Source organism: Myotis daubentonii, chromosome 1 (genome assembly GCF_963259705.1).
Source record: "Myotis daubentonii chromosome 1, mMyoDau2.1, whole genome shotgun sequence".
Lineage (NCBI taxonomy): Eukaryota > Metazoa > Chordata > Mammalia > Chiroptera > Vespertilionidae > Myotis > Myotis daubentonii.
In genome coordinates this window covers 147,571,095-147,588,123 of record NC_081840.1, presented here as the reverse complement: position 1 = coordinate 147,588,123, position 17,029 = coordinate 147,571,095, and the positions used below count along the sequence as shown (strand labels likewise).

Here is a 17,029-nt window from a genome sequence, read left to right as displayed (position 1 = left end):
CAGCCTTAGAAAGGATGCGGACCAAGGACTAGATCTCAGAGCTCCACCTCGTTTTCCCTTGTAGTCACACCCTCAGCTTATTCTGCATCTCACTGACAAGTGCGTCCATGGCGATTCACCGCTGACACTACACTACTTCCACAACTTCCATTTCCAGAAACAATATTTAGAAACTGCTAGTAATACTCATCGCTTATAAACAAATAGTTAATAATGAAGCCGGCTCATCAGAGAGCTTTAGTTATTAAATTCTGGTTATGTTTAAAGAGTCAACCCAAATTCTCTTTAGAATATAATCTAATCTGATTTAAATAAATAAAAATATTTTTTGAGGACAAGTGATTCAAAAAAAGCATTTTGTCACCTGGCCAGTGTGGCTCAGTGGTTGAGCATTGACCTATGAACCAGGAGGTCACAGTTTGATTCCAGGTCAGGGCACATGCCCAGGTTGTGGACTTGATCCCAGTAGGGGCATGCAGAATGCAGCAGATCAGCGATTCTCTCATCATTGATGTTTCTCTCTCTCTCCCCCCTCTCCCTTTCTCTCTGAAATCAATAAAAATATATTTTTTAAAAAAGCATTTTGTCGCCCCAGCTTGTGTGGCTCAGTGAATAGAGCACTGGCCTGTGGACTGAGGGGTCCCAGGTTCGATTCCGGTCAAGGGCACATGCCTCGGTTGTGGGCTTGATCCCCAGTAGGGGCCTTGCAGGAGGCAGCCGATCAACGATTCTCTCCCATCATTGATGTTTCTCTCTCTCCCCCCTCTGCAATCAATAAAAATATGTATTTTTAAAAAAGCATTTTGTCAATCTTTCCTTCTTTTTCAGTTTTGTCAGAAGATGTCAAAGGAGTCTTAGAATTCAAAAATACACAGTTAATTACTTCTATAAAAAAGTATGTAAGCAACCCTAAGTTTTACAAATAGCGTTTTAGAAATGTTTCAAGTACATCATTAAAAACAAACAAACAAACAAAAACCAGCCTCATTTCCTTACTGATGATGGCAGAGTAGGGCAGGGGCTCAACTGCTTGTGCAAATGGGGTAAAAAATGAGCACAAATGAGCTCTGGCCAGCGTGGCTCAGTTGGCTGGAACATTGCCCCATGGACCAAAAGGCTGTGGGTTCGATTCCTGGTCTAGTGGGGGCGAGTGTGGGAGTCCATCTCTCTCTCCCCCACTTCTTCCCTCCCTCTTTAAAAAAAAAAAAAGGAACAGAAATGAAATTTAGGGACTGACATCATATATTACCTTTATTTTGTCTTTTCTATTAAACCATTTAGAAAGGACTTTTATAAATTTTACCCTTCTGGCTGCTGTTTTATAATTTTTCTGCTCCATGCTTGCCTACTAAAGGCAATTGATTTGTTAAGAAGGAAAACAATACAACAAAAAAAGAAAGATTAAAAGAAGGGGGAAAGGTAGTTTACATTACACCACTGGGTATATGACTAATGGTCGATGGAGAAACAATAAAAGGAAGCAATCACTGTAAAATTTATTAGGTCTGTTTGACAGACTGGGCCTACCTCTAAAATTCATTGACTGCACAACTGAAAATTAAAAGACAGTTCATTAAGATAAGTACTCTTTTTAAAAAAATATAATTTATTGATTTTTTACAGAGAGGAAGGGTGAGGGATAGAGAGTTAGAAGCATCAATCAGCTGCCTCCTGCACACCCCCCACTGGGGATGTGCCTGCAACCAAGGTACATGCCCTTGACTGGAATCGAACCAGGGACCCTTAAGTTCACAGGCCGATGTTCTATCCACTGAGCCAAACTGGTCAGGGCAAGATAAGTACTCTTTACCCCAGTTTCCATCACTGTTTGCCAAATAACTAGAACTAGCTTCATCTAAATTCTCTCTCACACACATATTAACACAGAGAGAGAGATACAGAGAAAAAGGTCCAGAATATAGCTTCCTTCAAATATATTCCTGCATTCCTCCCAACATAAAATATATAACATGAATTATCCTTAACAAACCCATGTCTTTTAGACGTGTATAATCTCCACCTTAATGACAGAAGAATCTCAGTGATAAAGAACCATTATCATTCCCCTAATTTCCTTCTCCAAAAAGTTACTAGTACTCTGTATCTTTAGTTTACTTTTCTTCTTGGTGCCTACAAAGTTATTTTTGCAAATAAATGTTATGCCGCTTCCGAAATAAAGAAACCATTATGAGTCAGGTTTTTCCTTTTTATCCCTTGTCACAATTGTCACTGCACTTCAGAAATGTATGGAATGAGTCTGCCAAATTAATCTTCCTAAGTTTGCAACTTTTCGACATCCAATACACCTTGAACTCCTCCCCCTGACAATCACCACCTTCCTGAATCTGGTCCTTTCCGGAGTGTCCTGGAAATGGCACCAAACTGGATTAAAGACACTGATGGATCGCCACCTGTCCAGTAGGGGCGTGCAGAAGGCAGCAGATCAATGATTCTCATCATTGATGTTTCTATCTCTCTCCCCCTCTCCCTTTCTCTTTGAAATCAATAAAAATATATTTAAATATAAAATTAGACTAACTACACTATTTAAGGATTTTTCATGCTTTACTTTTATTCTACCCCTCCCAACCTCATGGCTGATTTAAAAAAAAAAAAAAAGTGCCATGTAAGTGGCATCATCTATTACTACTGCCGTCCCTACTAGAGATGGTCTCCATCTCAAGGAACTTAAAATCCAGTTGAAGATCCAAGGACACTACATTAAACACAACAAAAGTCTATTTCTGATTGTCCCCCAAACAAGCCCCACAGACAATAAGTGGTAGAGTGTGCATTCTCCATGAGGAAAATTGGTGCTCTAAGGGTGAAAAAAAAAAATGGTTTGTGATCTTCCAAAAGACATTATAATTTAGGGGGGGCAGGGACAGAGCCGGAGGGGATAGGAAAACCTGTCTACAAAGACAACAATGAAAACAAAATGTGGAGAAACACTGACAGAGTGCACTTGATATTTGCTACTAATTGGCTAAATTACCCGGAACAAATGACCTAACCTAGTCTCACCTGATCCACGACCAACAGCATGGATTTTTTGCTTGGATTCCAACTACATCTTCTCACCCTTCTCTTCTCAAGTTTAATGTTCCTTCCTCAAAGAGGTCCTTTCCTGACCACTGTCTCACATAGGTCTCCCCCATCTTTTGCTCTCTCAGATCTGATCCACTTTCTCAAGCTGTGGTTATAGGCCTGTTTCCTTTTTTCACTGGTGGTGCCCCACCCGGGGCCGTGGGCTCCACGAAGGGGAGGGCTGTGTCTGTTTGTGTACACGAATACACCCAGCCTGGCACAGAACAGGTGCTCGCTGGTTCTTGCCAAGCCCTTCCTCTTACCAACTTTTATTCTCTTGATATACCAAAGGGTGGGCCGGGACCCTTTTCTAGAGATTAACCCCAAGAGATGGTCTCCAATCCCGGCAATTCATTAACTCTTACTTTCATTTAAAACCACTTCAAGGTCCCCTGGTCCCAGAGCATAACCTGTCAGAATTTTCTCCAAAATCTATGGTCAACAATAAAAATTTTAGTAGGATTTTTAGAGTTTTTACAATAATAACCTTGATATTAAGGGGGATGGGATGGGGAAAGAATATTTTTTACATGTAAGATTGAATATCAAAATGACATTTTTTTACTCAAGAAGTCCAAGAGTTTGAAAGACCTTTCCTTTCTTAATTCCAGTGGCTGCTGTTCCTCCTTTCAGGTGGGTCAAAAATTGAGCTGCTAATCAAGAGAAGAGGCCATGGAACAGTCTAGGTCAGTGATGATGAACCTCTGACACGCGAACTCATTTTTTTGGTTGATTTTTCTTTGTTAAATGGCATTTAAATATATAAAATAAATATCAAAAATATAAGTCTTTGTTTTACTATGGTTGCAAATATCAAAAAATGTCTATATGTGACACAGCACCAGAGTTAAGTTAGGGTTTTTCAAAATGCTGACATGCCGAGCTCAAAAGGTTCGCCATCACTGGTCTAGGTTGTACACCATCCACAGGCAGGGGGAAAATGAATGTGAATGAGAGCTGAGCAAGTACACTGGGCAGAGGGAAATCAAACTAGAGACAGGGCGAGGTATTTCAAGTCAAATAGCAAACCTTTTTGCCGCCCTGGAAATAGCTTCTGCCCACTTAGGAGGAGCCGGGTCAGGCATCATTACAGTGAAACACATCTTAGTGAAAATGTAACATGAGGAGATGGGAAGATGACAATTCTTCTGACTTGCCTACAACAACTATGTGTCTTTCTACAGCAGCGGTTCTCAACCTGTGGGTCGCGACCCCTTTGGGGGCCGAACGACCCTTTCACAGGGGTCGCCTAAATACAGCCTGCATATCAGATATTTACATTACGATTCATAACAGTAGCAAAATTACAGTTATGAAGTAGCAGCGAAAAAAATTTTATGGTTGGGGGTCACCACAACATGAGGAACTGTATTAAAGGGTGGTGGCAATAGGAAGGTTGAGAACCACTGTTCTACAGCATCAAGATATTTGGCAAGTTCTAAACTATGCTTAGTTGGAAAAAATATATACACAAATATATACACATACGTGTGTATATGTATGCATATAAGTATATAATTCGCTAATATCCTTGTCTAGATATAAAAGTTATGTGGATTAAAACAAAAAAATACTTCATTCCCTCAGTACTCTATTAAATGTGGCTTTTTAAAAAAAATGTAAGTTAGATCTTATTTTTTTATTCATTTTAGAGAGAGGGGGTAGGGGGAGAAAGAGAGGAAGGGGGAGAGGGAGAGAGAGAAACATCGATGGGAATCCAGCTTGCAACCTGAGCATGTGCCCTGACCAAGAATCAAACTGGCAATTTAGGTGCACCTGATGATGCTCAACCAACTGAACCACACCAGCCAGGGCAGTAAAGCTTTTTTAAAAAGGTTTTAAGAAATAAATTTTAAAAGATGAAATCTACAAAACATTTTGTCCCGATGAGGCAACATCCTATTAAACAAAGGATATTAAAAGACAGTCCATGATTAAAATATGAAATTAATCTCTAATAGGACCAGAAGCTTAAGTAAATATTTTCTTTAATTAAGAAAAGCAATCCTTTCTAAAAACATCAGTCGATCCCATATATACATTTCTGCACCACGGTCTCTAGTATCACTTAGTTATTTTTGCTACTAGGAAACATTTGCACAAAAACAAAATTAAAGTCCTCCTCTTGCTTCTATTCTTCCACCTAAAGGAATAAGCTCCATTGTTAGCAATACACTTAATAGCTCCACAGCAACTGGTATAATTGGGGTGTCGCAACAGGAGGATAACGAAGTGGAAAACAAAGCGATATTCGTGTAGAAGAAAAAAACACGTCCACACAGCCTTGCTGGGAAAACACCTACGAATGGGGGGCAGAAAAGGAGAACTTGATAAAAAGAACCCTTCTGAGGTTGCTAAGGGCAGTTGCTACCAGGCCTTTAAGACATTTAAGTATGCAATGGAGCAAATCCAGTTTTGAAAATGGTGAAATGTATGAAGTAACTGCAGTGACTTCACCAAAAAAAACACAGGGGTGGGAAGAGATGAGGTTTCTAAAGCACGAAAGTGATTTTCATAAGTTTTCACATGTGACTCCGAGAAGATACGGGGTCTGAGAGGAATAGAGCTAAGCCTGTGGTCGGCAAACTGTGGCTCTCGAGCCACATGCGGCTCTTTGGACCCTTGAGTGTGGCTCTTCCTAAGCCTTAGGAGTACCCTAATTAAGTTAATAGGGATATACCTACCTATATAGTTTAAGTTTAAAAAATTTGGCTCTCAAACGAAATTTCAGTCGTTGTACTGTTGCTATTTGGCTCTGTTGACTAATGAGTTTGCTGACCACTGAGCTAAGCAAACCTTCCAAGTCAAGCACTGACAACTGGTGAGGTGAAGGCGGGAGGAGGGGTGAAAGGAGGAGGGAGGGGCACGATCCTGGGCCAAAGACATCCTCAGCTACAGAAGGCAGAGGGAGCAGACTGGGAATCAGGAAAACCGGCTCTTCATTGGCCTCTGCCTGATACAACACAGGTGTAACTAATACAAGCCAAAAAGTAGTATTTGAGAGTACTCACCTCATTAATTCAGAAACATGTCTGCATCACGCTAGGAAATACCAAAAAAAATTCTAGAAGGAACATAATTTCAACAGAAAAATCATATTATAGTATAGACTCTAGTGACAGAGAAAGGCCTAAGGACTCTGGAACAAAGAGGGGACACCTCCCCACACAGGTGAAGTGGAGAAGGGAGTGAGGAAAGTTCCCCACAGGGGATGCTGGAGGTCCCTTCGTCTGTGCTTTAAATCACTCCTCTAAGTATGGCCTGACAAGATCACCATTTAGAGAAATTCTCCACATTGCAAAACCCAACGGACACTGTGTTCTCATCTTACTCAACTCCTCAAGATCTTACAACAGAAACGATTACTCCACCTTGCTTTAAACACGTGATAATGTTGGCGTCTGTAACACGGCTCTTTTGGTCTCCCTCCTACTCACTGGTTACTCCATGGTCTCCGACTTCATCTATAACTCTGTTATTCCTCCGGGGCCTGATCTCTATCTCTCTGCTCTGCCTACAAAATCTCCCTAGGTGATTCTAGATTTCCCATAACCTTATATACCACTTCTAGGCTGGCACAACTCTGGCCCTGATCTTGTCCCTGAATGTAGGTCTCTCAATCACCACTGGCCATTGGACATCCACCCCCATTAAGATGACTAACAGGCAACTCAACTAACCACTGGCCAAAACAGGACTCTATTCCCTACAACCCCGTCACCCACCAAAACACAAGGAGTTCTGCTTGATTTCTCCTATTCTCTCGTGTCACCCATCCAAACCTATCTCCGTAAGTCTATTTGATTCTATCTCCAAATCTCTCAAATCCATCCACTGCTCCCCACTTCCAATACCACCCCTCTACATCAGGCCACACCACTTCTCGTGTAGAATGCTGCCGAGAACTTCATAACTGGTCTCCTTACTCTTAGCCCTTCCTACTCCCCCCAGCAGCAGCTAAACTAGATGTTACAAATGTAACTCAGATCATGTCCCTCTCCTTCTTGGATCACTTCACAAATGCCCGCTCATTCCATCTGGAATGAGACTCACACTCCTTACGAGGTCTGCAAGCCCTCCCCAACTTGGTCCTGCCTGCCTCACCACCTCCTCTCTCACCCCTTTCCTGCCCAGACCCTGCCGCCAGACTGGCCTCCCTCCCTCTCCCTGTGTGACCAAGCGCTTTCCCTCCCCAGGCAGATACGCATGCTCTTCCCTCTACTGGGTCTACTTATCCTTCTCATCTTAATGCAAGTCTGACCTCTTCCAACAAACCTTTCCTGAGGACGCTATCACAGGTTTCCCACTCTCTACTGTTTTCACCATTTCCTTTGAAGAAGCCCAAATCTGCACTTATCTTGTGTTTACTGGTTTTACTCACTTAACATCTGCTCAACCTCCCTTTTCAACACTCTTCTCTCTCTCAACACATAAACTCAATCTCCATTAAGGAAGAAACCTTGACTGAATCCCTAGAATCAAAAATAATGCCTAGCATAAAGCAAGTGCTCAAAAAACTGTGATGGATACATTAATCAGTTTCAGAAAGGATTAAGGATGGCCTGGACCCTGTTTTAGCCATCTGTGCAGTGCAGGTATTTTAAAAAGTCAATCCATTTGTGAAATCCAAGGCACTATCTTGAGAAGTTTGTGAGAACAGTGGCTTGCCCAGGGGCCAAGGACATTTTCTTGGTATGAAATCCACTGCTATGGGTTCTTAGAGGATGGTTACACCCTGGGGGCAGGCCAGCAGCTGTCCAGGGTCGGGTCTTTGTAAGCTCAGAAACTATTTTATCAGTTCACCCAGGAGAGATAAGCTCTGGATATCTGATTGTACTAACAAGGATGCAACAGAAAACATGAATATATTAATTTATCAAGATTGCTGGGAGATTACTGGTGAAGGAAGTGACTTGCTTGATCATGTACATAGCCAAGACACCTTCATTCTGCTATGGAATATTGACAGGGAAAAATAAGTTATTAACCAATAATTGCTTGAGGAGGATAAAATGCAAGCAAATGAGTCAGTCATGAAGGGCATTACACCTACAAAGCCATGTCTTGAGAACTTCCTAGACGAGAGAGGTAAGGGACTAGAAACTACATCATGAGATTAGGCAGCCCTTTCCCAGGCCTGGCTTAAGGAACAAATCAAAACCTAGACCAGTGATGGCGAACCTATGACACGTGTGTCAGAGGTGACACGCGAACTCATTTTTTTGGTTGATTTTTCTTTGTTAAATGGCATTTAAATATATAAAATAAATATCAAAAATATAAGTCTTTGTTTTACTATGGTTGCAAATATCAAAAAATTCCTATATGTGACACGGCGCCAGAGTTAAGTTAGGGTTTTTCAAAATGCTGACATGCCGAGCTCAAAAGGTTCGCCATCACTGCTCTAGAGACTGTGTGTAATCCTTGGCGCGTGGCCCCTTCCATCTACAAAGCCAGCAATGGCTGTTTGAGTTTTTCTAATGATGCCAACTCTCTGGTTCTGACTCTTCTGCTTCCTTTTTCCACTTCCAAGGATCCTCGTGATTTCACTGGGTCCACCCAGAAAACCCAGGGAAGTCTCCAATTCGTAGCATCATCTGATTAGCAACCTAATTCCATTGGCCCATCTACTTCCCCCTTGCCATGTTCTGGAGATTAAGATGTGACCATCTCTGGGGGACCATTATTCTGTCTTGTCTTCAATCGTAATGAGAAAACAGCCAAATAACTTCACCTGTACAAGCTACTCTCCTCAAATAAGGATATTTAACTACTTTAATTGATAATAGGTGAAAGCCCTGAAGCTAAAAACAAAATTAAATACTGCTAGAATAGTCGGTGTGATCTGCAGCTCTTCTCACTGAGCTGAGTGTGCCGAACAGGGGAAGGGGAGAATACATCGCCCCCTTCCCAGACCACCACCAGGCCTGACAGCACACTCAGAAGCTTTTAGACAGAAATGTTTGGTCATACCATATTGAAAATATAGCGTTGATATCTTTCAATAACAAGAGCGAAAAATCTATGACCTCGTTGTAATCCTCCACACAGTAAATCATAAGGAGTTCGACAATCATAAGGAGTTTGAACAGGTGTGACTTTTCCTTTGATAAAGCTACACCTTGAAAGGGCCCAAACTGTGAGATACACACTAGATTCCACGGTCAGCAGTGTAGTGGTTAGTAACTCTGAAACCAAACAGTCTGCTTCAGAACCTAATTCTTCTGTGTGACCACAGGCAAGTGATTTAACCTCCGTTTCAAGTAGGGACCCTAAAATGGGCATAATATCTGCTGCACAGTGATTTAGGAGGAGTAAACAACTAAGAGCTCTAAGTGCTCAAAACAAATCCTCACATATAGTAAGCTCTGTAAGTATTTGTTCAAAGTAAACTTTTAAATGTTTCTGTTTGCTGCTCAAAACTTGCCAATCAAGCTATATTCCAAGGGAATGTATTTCTCAGCACTAACTAATGTATCATAGAGCATATACGCACTGCTCCATGGGGCTAATACACACACACACACACACACACATACACACAGATATATATATATCTATATATCTATATATAGATATATAGATATATAGATATATAGATATATAGATATATAGATATATAGATATATAGATATATAGATATATAGATATAATTTAACATAAACAATGCCCTTTGTTGGTATTAAAGTTCGGGAAGCAATAACTGGATGATTAAGCAACCCGCTGAACAAATGCAAATCTCAGAAAACAGTAGCAGCTGCAGCTGTGTTACATACACTGTCTCAGGGCCTCCTAAAGAAAGACGCAGAGCATTGGGGAGGACAGTAGGGTCTGTGATTCTTAATGGCCCCGGCATTTTCTGGGACAGTGGTGTTCATGGTACAATACTCCTCAGAAGGCTGAGCTCTGCAAGGATAGTAGCATTTGTGCTACACTAACAAGCATCCGCTGAGAGGCCCGGCATATTGTGATTGCAGCTCTGAAAGCTTTTCAGCATTCACAGTGATGTCATAAACTTCTTATAAAAGTTCTTGAATTCAATGGCAGTGTACAATCAACTTCAATATTTTCTTTTTAACCCGGAAGGAAAGGAGGAGGGGAGCGTGGAGTAGGATCCGGACCTTACCAGTACAAGGCAAGATGTGACAAATAGATACTCTAATCCTAAAATATGGAAGCCACTTTAATGAGAAATACTGTAATAATCTGATTTCTTTAGGTAATAAGATTGAGCCCTTTGTTTTCAAAGTTAGAGGTGCAGCTTATTGTGCAAAAAATAAAATAACAATAGCTAAGCAACTCCATATTAATACGAATTAGGCATTATTCTCAATGTTTTAGCCATAGAAAGTCATATCACTCATACATTCATCTTATGAAGTAAATACTATTTTATTTCCATTTTACAGCCAGGAAATGGAGATTCATCTGGGAAAGTTGCCCCCAGTCACCTAGCGGTAAGTAGTGGTGGTGTTAGGACTCAGGTCCATGCTGGCCTAAGGAAGCAGACAGGCATTCATCTTTGTGGCATTACTTAATGATCTTTAGGCAGCACAGACCAGAGAAACATTCCAGGAAATGGGGTGGCAGACATACAATCCCGTGCAAAAAATATATCCCAACAAACTGGCCACACCTCAGAAACCAGTGGAGACCTTACCGAAAGCCATGAAGGATCTTGGGCATTAGAATCCGCTGGCTCTGGCTTCAAATCCCTGCTCCACCTCCTACCGGCTCTGCAGCCTTGAGTACACTAACCTTTCTACAGGTTGCTACCTCCACAGTGGAGATAACACAATTTCTGTCTTGCAGGCCTGTCTGAAGATGAAGACAGCATTTCACTGGCTCTCCACTCGCTCCTATCTCAGGGGCCCTACACCATTATTTAACCCTCGCCATTTTACTTCCCTGCCTCCAGCTCTGTGTTTGAGGAAGCTTGGAGAACCAACTTGAGTGCTTGGCCTCTCTCTGTGGCCACTGTTTCAAAGGCTTACCTTCACTTCCAACTACTGCTGCCAGTCTTTTTCTGAAAGGTCTCCACAACTCTTTGGAGATGGGGTGCTATCTAAAGGTATCCCCCCTCCATGGCACCCCCATGAGTTAAGCAGTCCATGACCCAAAACCACTTACTCTATGATCCTCTTCCCTACCCTTAAATAAAACAGCTCATTCCTTCACAGCGTATCCAGGTGTAGATCAGACTACCTAATGAAAACAGTTCCCAGATAAGGAGAAGTATCCTTAACCCACGTAGGCGGGGTGCATGTCAAGAGGTGGCTTCCCAGGATTGTCATGGGCAGAGCAGCCGAGAGACAGCCGACACCCCTGCCAGGCCCTCGAGCATCATACCACATGGCTCCGCTTCCAACAGGAGGAGCCAGTTCCCAGGCCTTGAGAGGACACGCACCCCTCGAGGAATGTGCATCTGGCTTCGCCCCATCTTCCTCTCTGCAGTTCTTTTCCCACCTCTGGGCCACGCCTCCCTTCAGTCCCTCCCAATTTGTAGAAGAGCTTTTGAAAAGTTTATTTCTTATCATGTATTTTGCATTGCTAATCATCTTAATTCGAAGAGGTGAATTAAAGTGCAGGGATGGATGCTTATTCCTCAATTTTCCATAAATATGATACCTCCAGTTCCACAGCTTCAATTGAACAGTAATTTGCCTTTATTCAGATCATCACGGAGCACTTTCTGGGGGTGGGCAAGTATGCTGGGCAAACTTAGAGTTGAGGATGCTTAAGGTCGGTATTTCAGCTCCTGTTCAATGTTGCCTGAGGTTGGCCCTGACATCTAGGCATCTCCCTTTCCAGAGCTGAAATGTATCACTACCCATCCTCAGCCCAGGCCTACCAGGCCGAGAAGTGGCACATACATGAAGGGCTCTTCTGTAGTTTCACCCAACGTGACTTTTAGTAGTTGGCTGTCTTTTCTGCCTCTTGGGCCTTGAATTTATTACCTTTCATTCCCCTCCCATTTAACAATTTTACTATGTGATTTTATTTAAATTTTTAAAACAATACAAAGGGGTATAATGAAAGAAAAGATGCACAAACGCTCGGTTGGCGTGGCTCAGTGGTTGAGCATTAACCAACCTATGAACCAGGAAGTCATGGTTAGATTCCAGTCAGGGCACATGCCGAGTTGTGGACTCAATCCCCCAATAGGGGGGTGTATAGGAGGCAGCCCATCGATGATTCTCTCTCATCACTGATGCTTCTATCTCTCTCTCCCTCTCCCTTCCTCTTTGAAATTAATAAAAATATATATTTTTTTAAAAAGATGCAAATACAAGGGCCTCAATCCAGTTAATGCTGCTGCTTCTTTTTCAAAAAAAATCTAAGAATGTGCACAAGTTGGCTTGAAAGTTTTTAAGCAACTATCAAACTAAGACACAAAACTGTAAGGCTGAATTTTGAATTGTAAGCAAGTAATTGAATTGGTGTTTGACAGTAGGGAAAAACCACTCAGCAAACAAGGGATTATCCTATGTACATATAATTCTATTAACTATTTCTCTAAATTCTACTTCCAATTACAAGTCATTGTTAGAAATTAATAAATTGAACTGATCATGGTTTCTGTATGAAGAGGCTGAACTGGACACCACTCATATTCCAGCATCCTTTATCAAAACCATCAGGATAAAGTAACTAGCACTGAAAATGGAAAAATAAACCCAAAGCACCATTAAAATTTTTGGCTCGGAGTAGCAAAGAGGGCATGATATTAGAGTAAAACTTGAGAATATTTATTTTATTATTATCTTTTAATCCTCACCCGAGGACATTTTTCCATTGATTTTTTTGAGAGAGTGGAAGAGAGAGGGAAAGACAGAGAGAAACAGCAATGTGAGAGCAACACACTGATTGGACCGGAATTGAACCCAGGACGCTCTAGCCACAGAACAAAATGAAAATTAGCTAATGGTTTCATTAAATCAACCCCAAATGTCTTACTAATGGTCTACCTTTCAAGAGATCAACCGACAAATGTGTAAAGTTTTTTCTTTTTAAAGAAAAAAGGTGACCTACTTAAAATTCATGGACTTCATTTTAAACCTGGCGATAAATCTGCTAAACGCAATATCTGAAAAACGTAACCTGTCTCCCTTACTGGGTACCGAAGGAAGCAAACGGAAGAAGTAGTCTTTATGTTAGAGAGCTGCTTGGCACGGTGAGCGCTGCTCCATGGGGCTAATAACAATAACAGAAACCCAAACAGTCCTTCCAGAAAGCCTGTGTGCTCCGTTTCCATCAGATAAACCCCTTGTGTAATGAGCTACTGACCTATTGTGCAGCTCCACAGAGAATGCTGATCCTATTGCTGACATCTTATGAGAAACACTAAAGGGACAGAGAAAGCAAAACTCTCAAATTTTAAAAAGGAGAAAGCTTTCTAATTCTGAATATGGTTTTTAAAAGGGCAGCTAAATTAAACATTATAAATCACTTTTTGAAATGCAAAATGACTAAAATAATCATGGATGTGCCCAGAGATATAGGTAGGAAGATATCGAATACAGAGTTGCTAAATATAGTGAAAACTGCCCTGGCCAGGTAGCTCACTTGGTTAGATGCAGGTGGATCCCAGTCAAGGCACACAAGAATGAGCCAATGACTGCCTAAATAAGTGGGACAACAAATCGATGTTTCTCTCCCTCTCTGTCTCTGCCCCCACCTTTCTCTCTCCTTCCTTCCCTCCCTCCCTCCCTTTCTCTCTCTAAAAATTAACTAAAATTTTAAAAAATGACTTAGTGAAAACTGGAAACAAAAGAACTGTTGAGATTTAGATATATAATAGAAAACTATAAATGATGTTGTAGGAGTATTTTGGTAATATAAAGATGTCCATATTTGGGTGGGGGGGAAAAAGTAAGTTATAAAGTAGTATGAACCCAGTTTTGTAGAGAATAACTTTCTAGTTGTGTAACTTCAGTAAAGTTACTTAATTTCTCTAAATCAGTTTTCTCTTCAATAAAAAGGAGAAAATCATAGTATCTACCTCATAGGGCTAGAGTGAGGATTACAGGAGATTCTGGTGTATAGAGCAACTGGCACATTGGCTGGCTAATAGTAAGCTAAATACATGCTAGCTCTTTGTGTTATATGCTCATTGGGTAAAAAAAGAATTTGAGGTTATAGTGGTAAGTGGTTTCCTGGGTGGTAGCTAATTTGTTTAACTTGTAATTTTAAACTTCTGTAAGTATCATACTACTTATAATATGGGGAAATACTAATGAATTGGAATATTCACATAGAGAGATTATTCTTTTGTTATGCCCAGATTTCAAGATTCCCAAGACCCCACCAGGGAGCCAGCCAGTCCGATGCAAAAGCAAAGAGTCCTTCATTTCTAACTAGTTCGGCTCCCCGACCACACTCACCGATGCAACCGTAAGCCCAGTGGCAAGAGCGAGGCCTGATGGGACGGGGGTTTTATAGGGGGGTGGAGTGAGGGCAGGGGAGGGGACTGTGGCCAGGCGCTATTCGGTGTCTCATTACACAGGATGTGGTCATAGTGATGGCGTGCCCTTCCCTTGATTATCATTGGTTAGTCCAGAGAAATCCTGGGCGTGGCCAGCAGAGGCCTGGGCCTCCTGGAAGGAGCCTCTCCGAGCACATGGCTCTGCCCACAAATGGAGGACCCAGGGCAAGATGGAGGGCGCAGTCCTCGCCCCTCGATAGGCGTCTTTCCCCAAGGGCCGCTCCCCAGCACCCAGGAGCCCGGGGCGCCGTTCCCCTGTTGGAGGGGGCTCGGGCCGCCCCTGCTCCCCCAGAGTCCCGGGCCTGCCCCCTCTCCGCAGCCCTCGGCCTTCCCGGGCAGGAAACTAGACCGGGGGCAGCCAACCCAGCGCCAGTGCCGGAGACGGGCGGGGACCGGCTGGCGGGAGCCCACTGCGGGGAACGCCCGGACCGACCCGCGGGGAGCGCTGGGCATCAGGGCCTCTAGGTTGAGGTCTCGCCCTTTCACTTTCAAAAATCTACCATAGTGCTTTGCTCACAATAAATAAATCTTGGTTGAATTGAATTTACCCTTCAGAATTCATTTAAACAAGTTTGCCCTAGAACATTTAAAATTATATAACTGAAGGCTAAACTTGCTTATAATAAACTAGGTAAAGCAAGGCATAGTTACATTGTTCAGCCCCATAATTTAAGAGCCCCACTTCAAGACCCATTAGAATGCCACTAGAACTTTCATTATCAAGTGGGGGAAAGCCTAAGATGAGGTAATCACTTCTAGTTTCCTCCCAACTCCACCCCTCTCCTCCTTCTTGACACTTTCTTTTCCTTCCCATAAGCAAAGCCTAAGGGTTCTCTCTAGGAGACTGTAACCCCCAAGGACAGTAAGTGCGCTGAGCATCCATAGTACCTAGCACAGTGACTGGAATGGTAGCTGCTCACTAAATGTTCACCAACTGGATGAATTGACTAAATGTCTGATAGTGGCAGTTCGGAACAGAGACTTCAATTCCCCCATATGAGAATTGGATAAAGATAGGTAGACTTGACCAGCCGGTGTGGCTCAGTGATTGAGTGTCAACCTATGAACCAGGAGGTCACAGTTTGATCCTGGTCAGGGCACATGCCCTCCTTGTGGGTTCGATCCCCAATGTGGGGAGTACAGGAGGCAACTTATCAATGATTCTCTCTCATCACTGATGTTTCTATCTCTTTATCCCTCTCCAAAATAAATAAAAACATATTTTTTAAAAAGGATAGGTAGACTATCTTTAGTTTGAAACTGTCTAGAATTCCTAGTAATTGTTCTTTAAAACACACACACACACACACACACACACACACACACACAGGGAAAACATCTCACTTCAAAGTATCACTTCTTTAAAAAGAAAAAGTTCTTACTTGTATTCCATTGTCTATGTTAATGGATATAAGATTATTTCCATTTTTCCCTATACCATTTTTTCAAAGTCCCCCAAGAATCCCAGAGAGTTTGAGTAACTCATTCAAAGTAATTCAGCCAATAAGTTACCACCTAGTTAATGTCAGGTTTCTGGATGCCACTGCTCAAGATCCCTCTACAGGGGCACCTGTGACCTTTGACCCTAAAAGTTGTAGCTATCAGAACAACAAGTGTTTTCAATAACCTGAGCAAGTGCTTAAGCTTCTTCCAAATACTTCCTAGGGCTTTTATGAGATTCTGCAAGAAGAGAAACAAAGACCAAGAGACAGCAATGCAAAGGTGCCCAAGTGTTTCCTTCCAGGTTCCTACGTCAACCAGCTTCACTTAAAAACGAAACGAAGGAAATCAAATTAAACATTAACTCATGAAAAAAACCAGAAGACTATTGGGAAGCAAGGCTATCATCAAACCAAGGGAAGGGCTGTAAAAAGGAAAGTCTGTACAGCTTATACTTTTTTAAAGGTGAAGGATAAAGTCTGAGCGTTTTCCACACATGCAGCTTTCCTCCAAATGCCAGGTGTTCACTTCCAGCCACTGCTCTGACCTTGTTTAAACACTAAATGGCAGTTCCCTTAACACCTTTCAGGTGTTTACATTGAAGTGTTTCCCATCCTGGTATACACACTCAGAATGTAGACATCACTTCTTGCTCCTACAAACCTGCCAAAGGATTGCACATACAAAACTTCAGACAGTGGTTCTCAACCTTCTGGCCCTTTAAATACAGTTTCTCATGTTGTGACCCAACCATCAAATTATTTTCGTTGCTACTTCATAACTATAATGTTGCTACTGTTATGAATCGTAATGTAAATATCTGATATGCAGGATGGTCTTAGGAGACCCCTGTGAAAGGGTCCTTCCACCGCCAAAGGGGTCGCGACCCACAGGTTGAGAACCTCTGGCACAGCTTTATAAGTAGAAAGTTTTGTGGAAATTAACTGGTTATTACCTGAGCCCCCTGGAACATCCTCTTATTTATACATAAACAGTAATTTGCTGAGGTCTCCTTTG

At 42.1% G+C, this 17,029-nt stretch overlaps 1 protein-coding gene across 9 annotated transcripts in view; it reads right to left on the bottom strand.

The window, feature by feature from the left end:
• Window positions 1-17,029, bottom strand: part of SGMS2 (sphingomyelin synthase 2) — a 93,439-nt gene that overhangs the window by 75,025 nt on the left and 1,385 nt on the right. Inside the window, exon 1 of one of the 9 annotated variants that reach the window (XM_059661881.1) lies at window positions 16,200-16,223. The exons of the other annotated variants lie outside the window; for them this stretch is intronic. The gene's annotated coding sequence lies outside the window, so the exon portion shown is untranslated. Of the gene's footprint in view, window positions 1-16,199; window positions 16,224-17,029 lie in introns of those variants that run through there. 9 annotated transcript variants of the gene reach the window in all.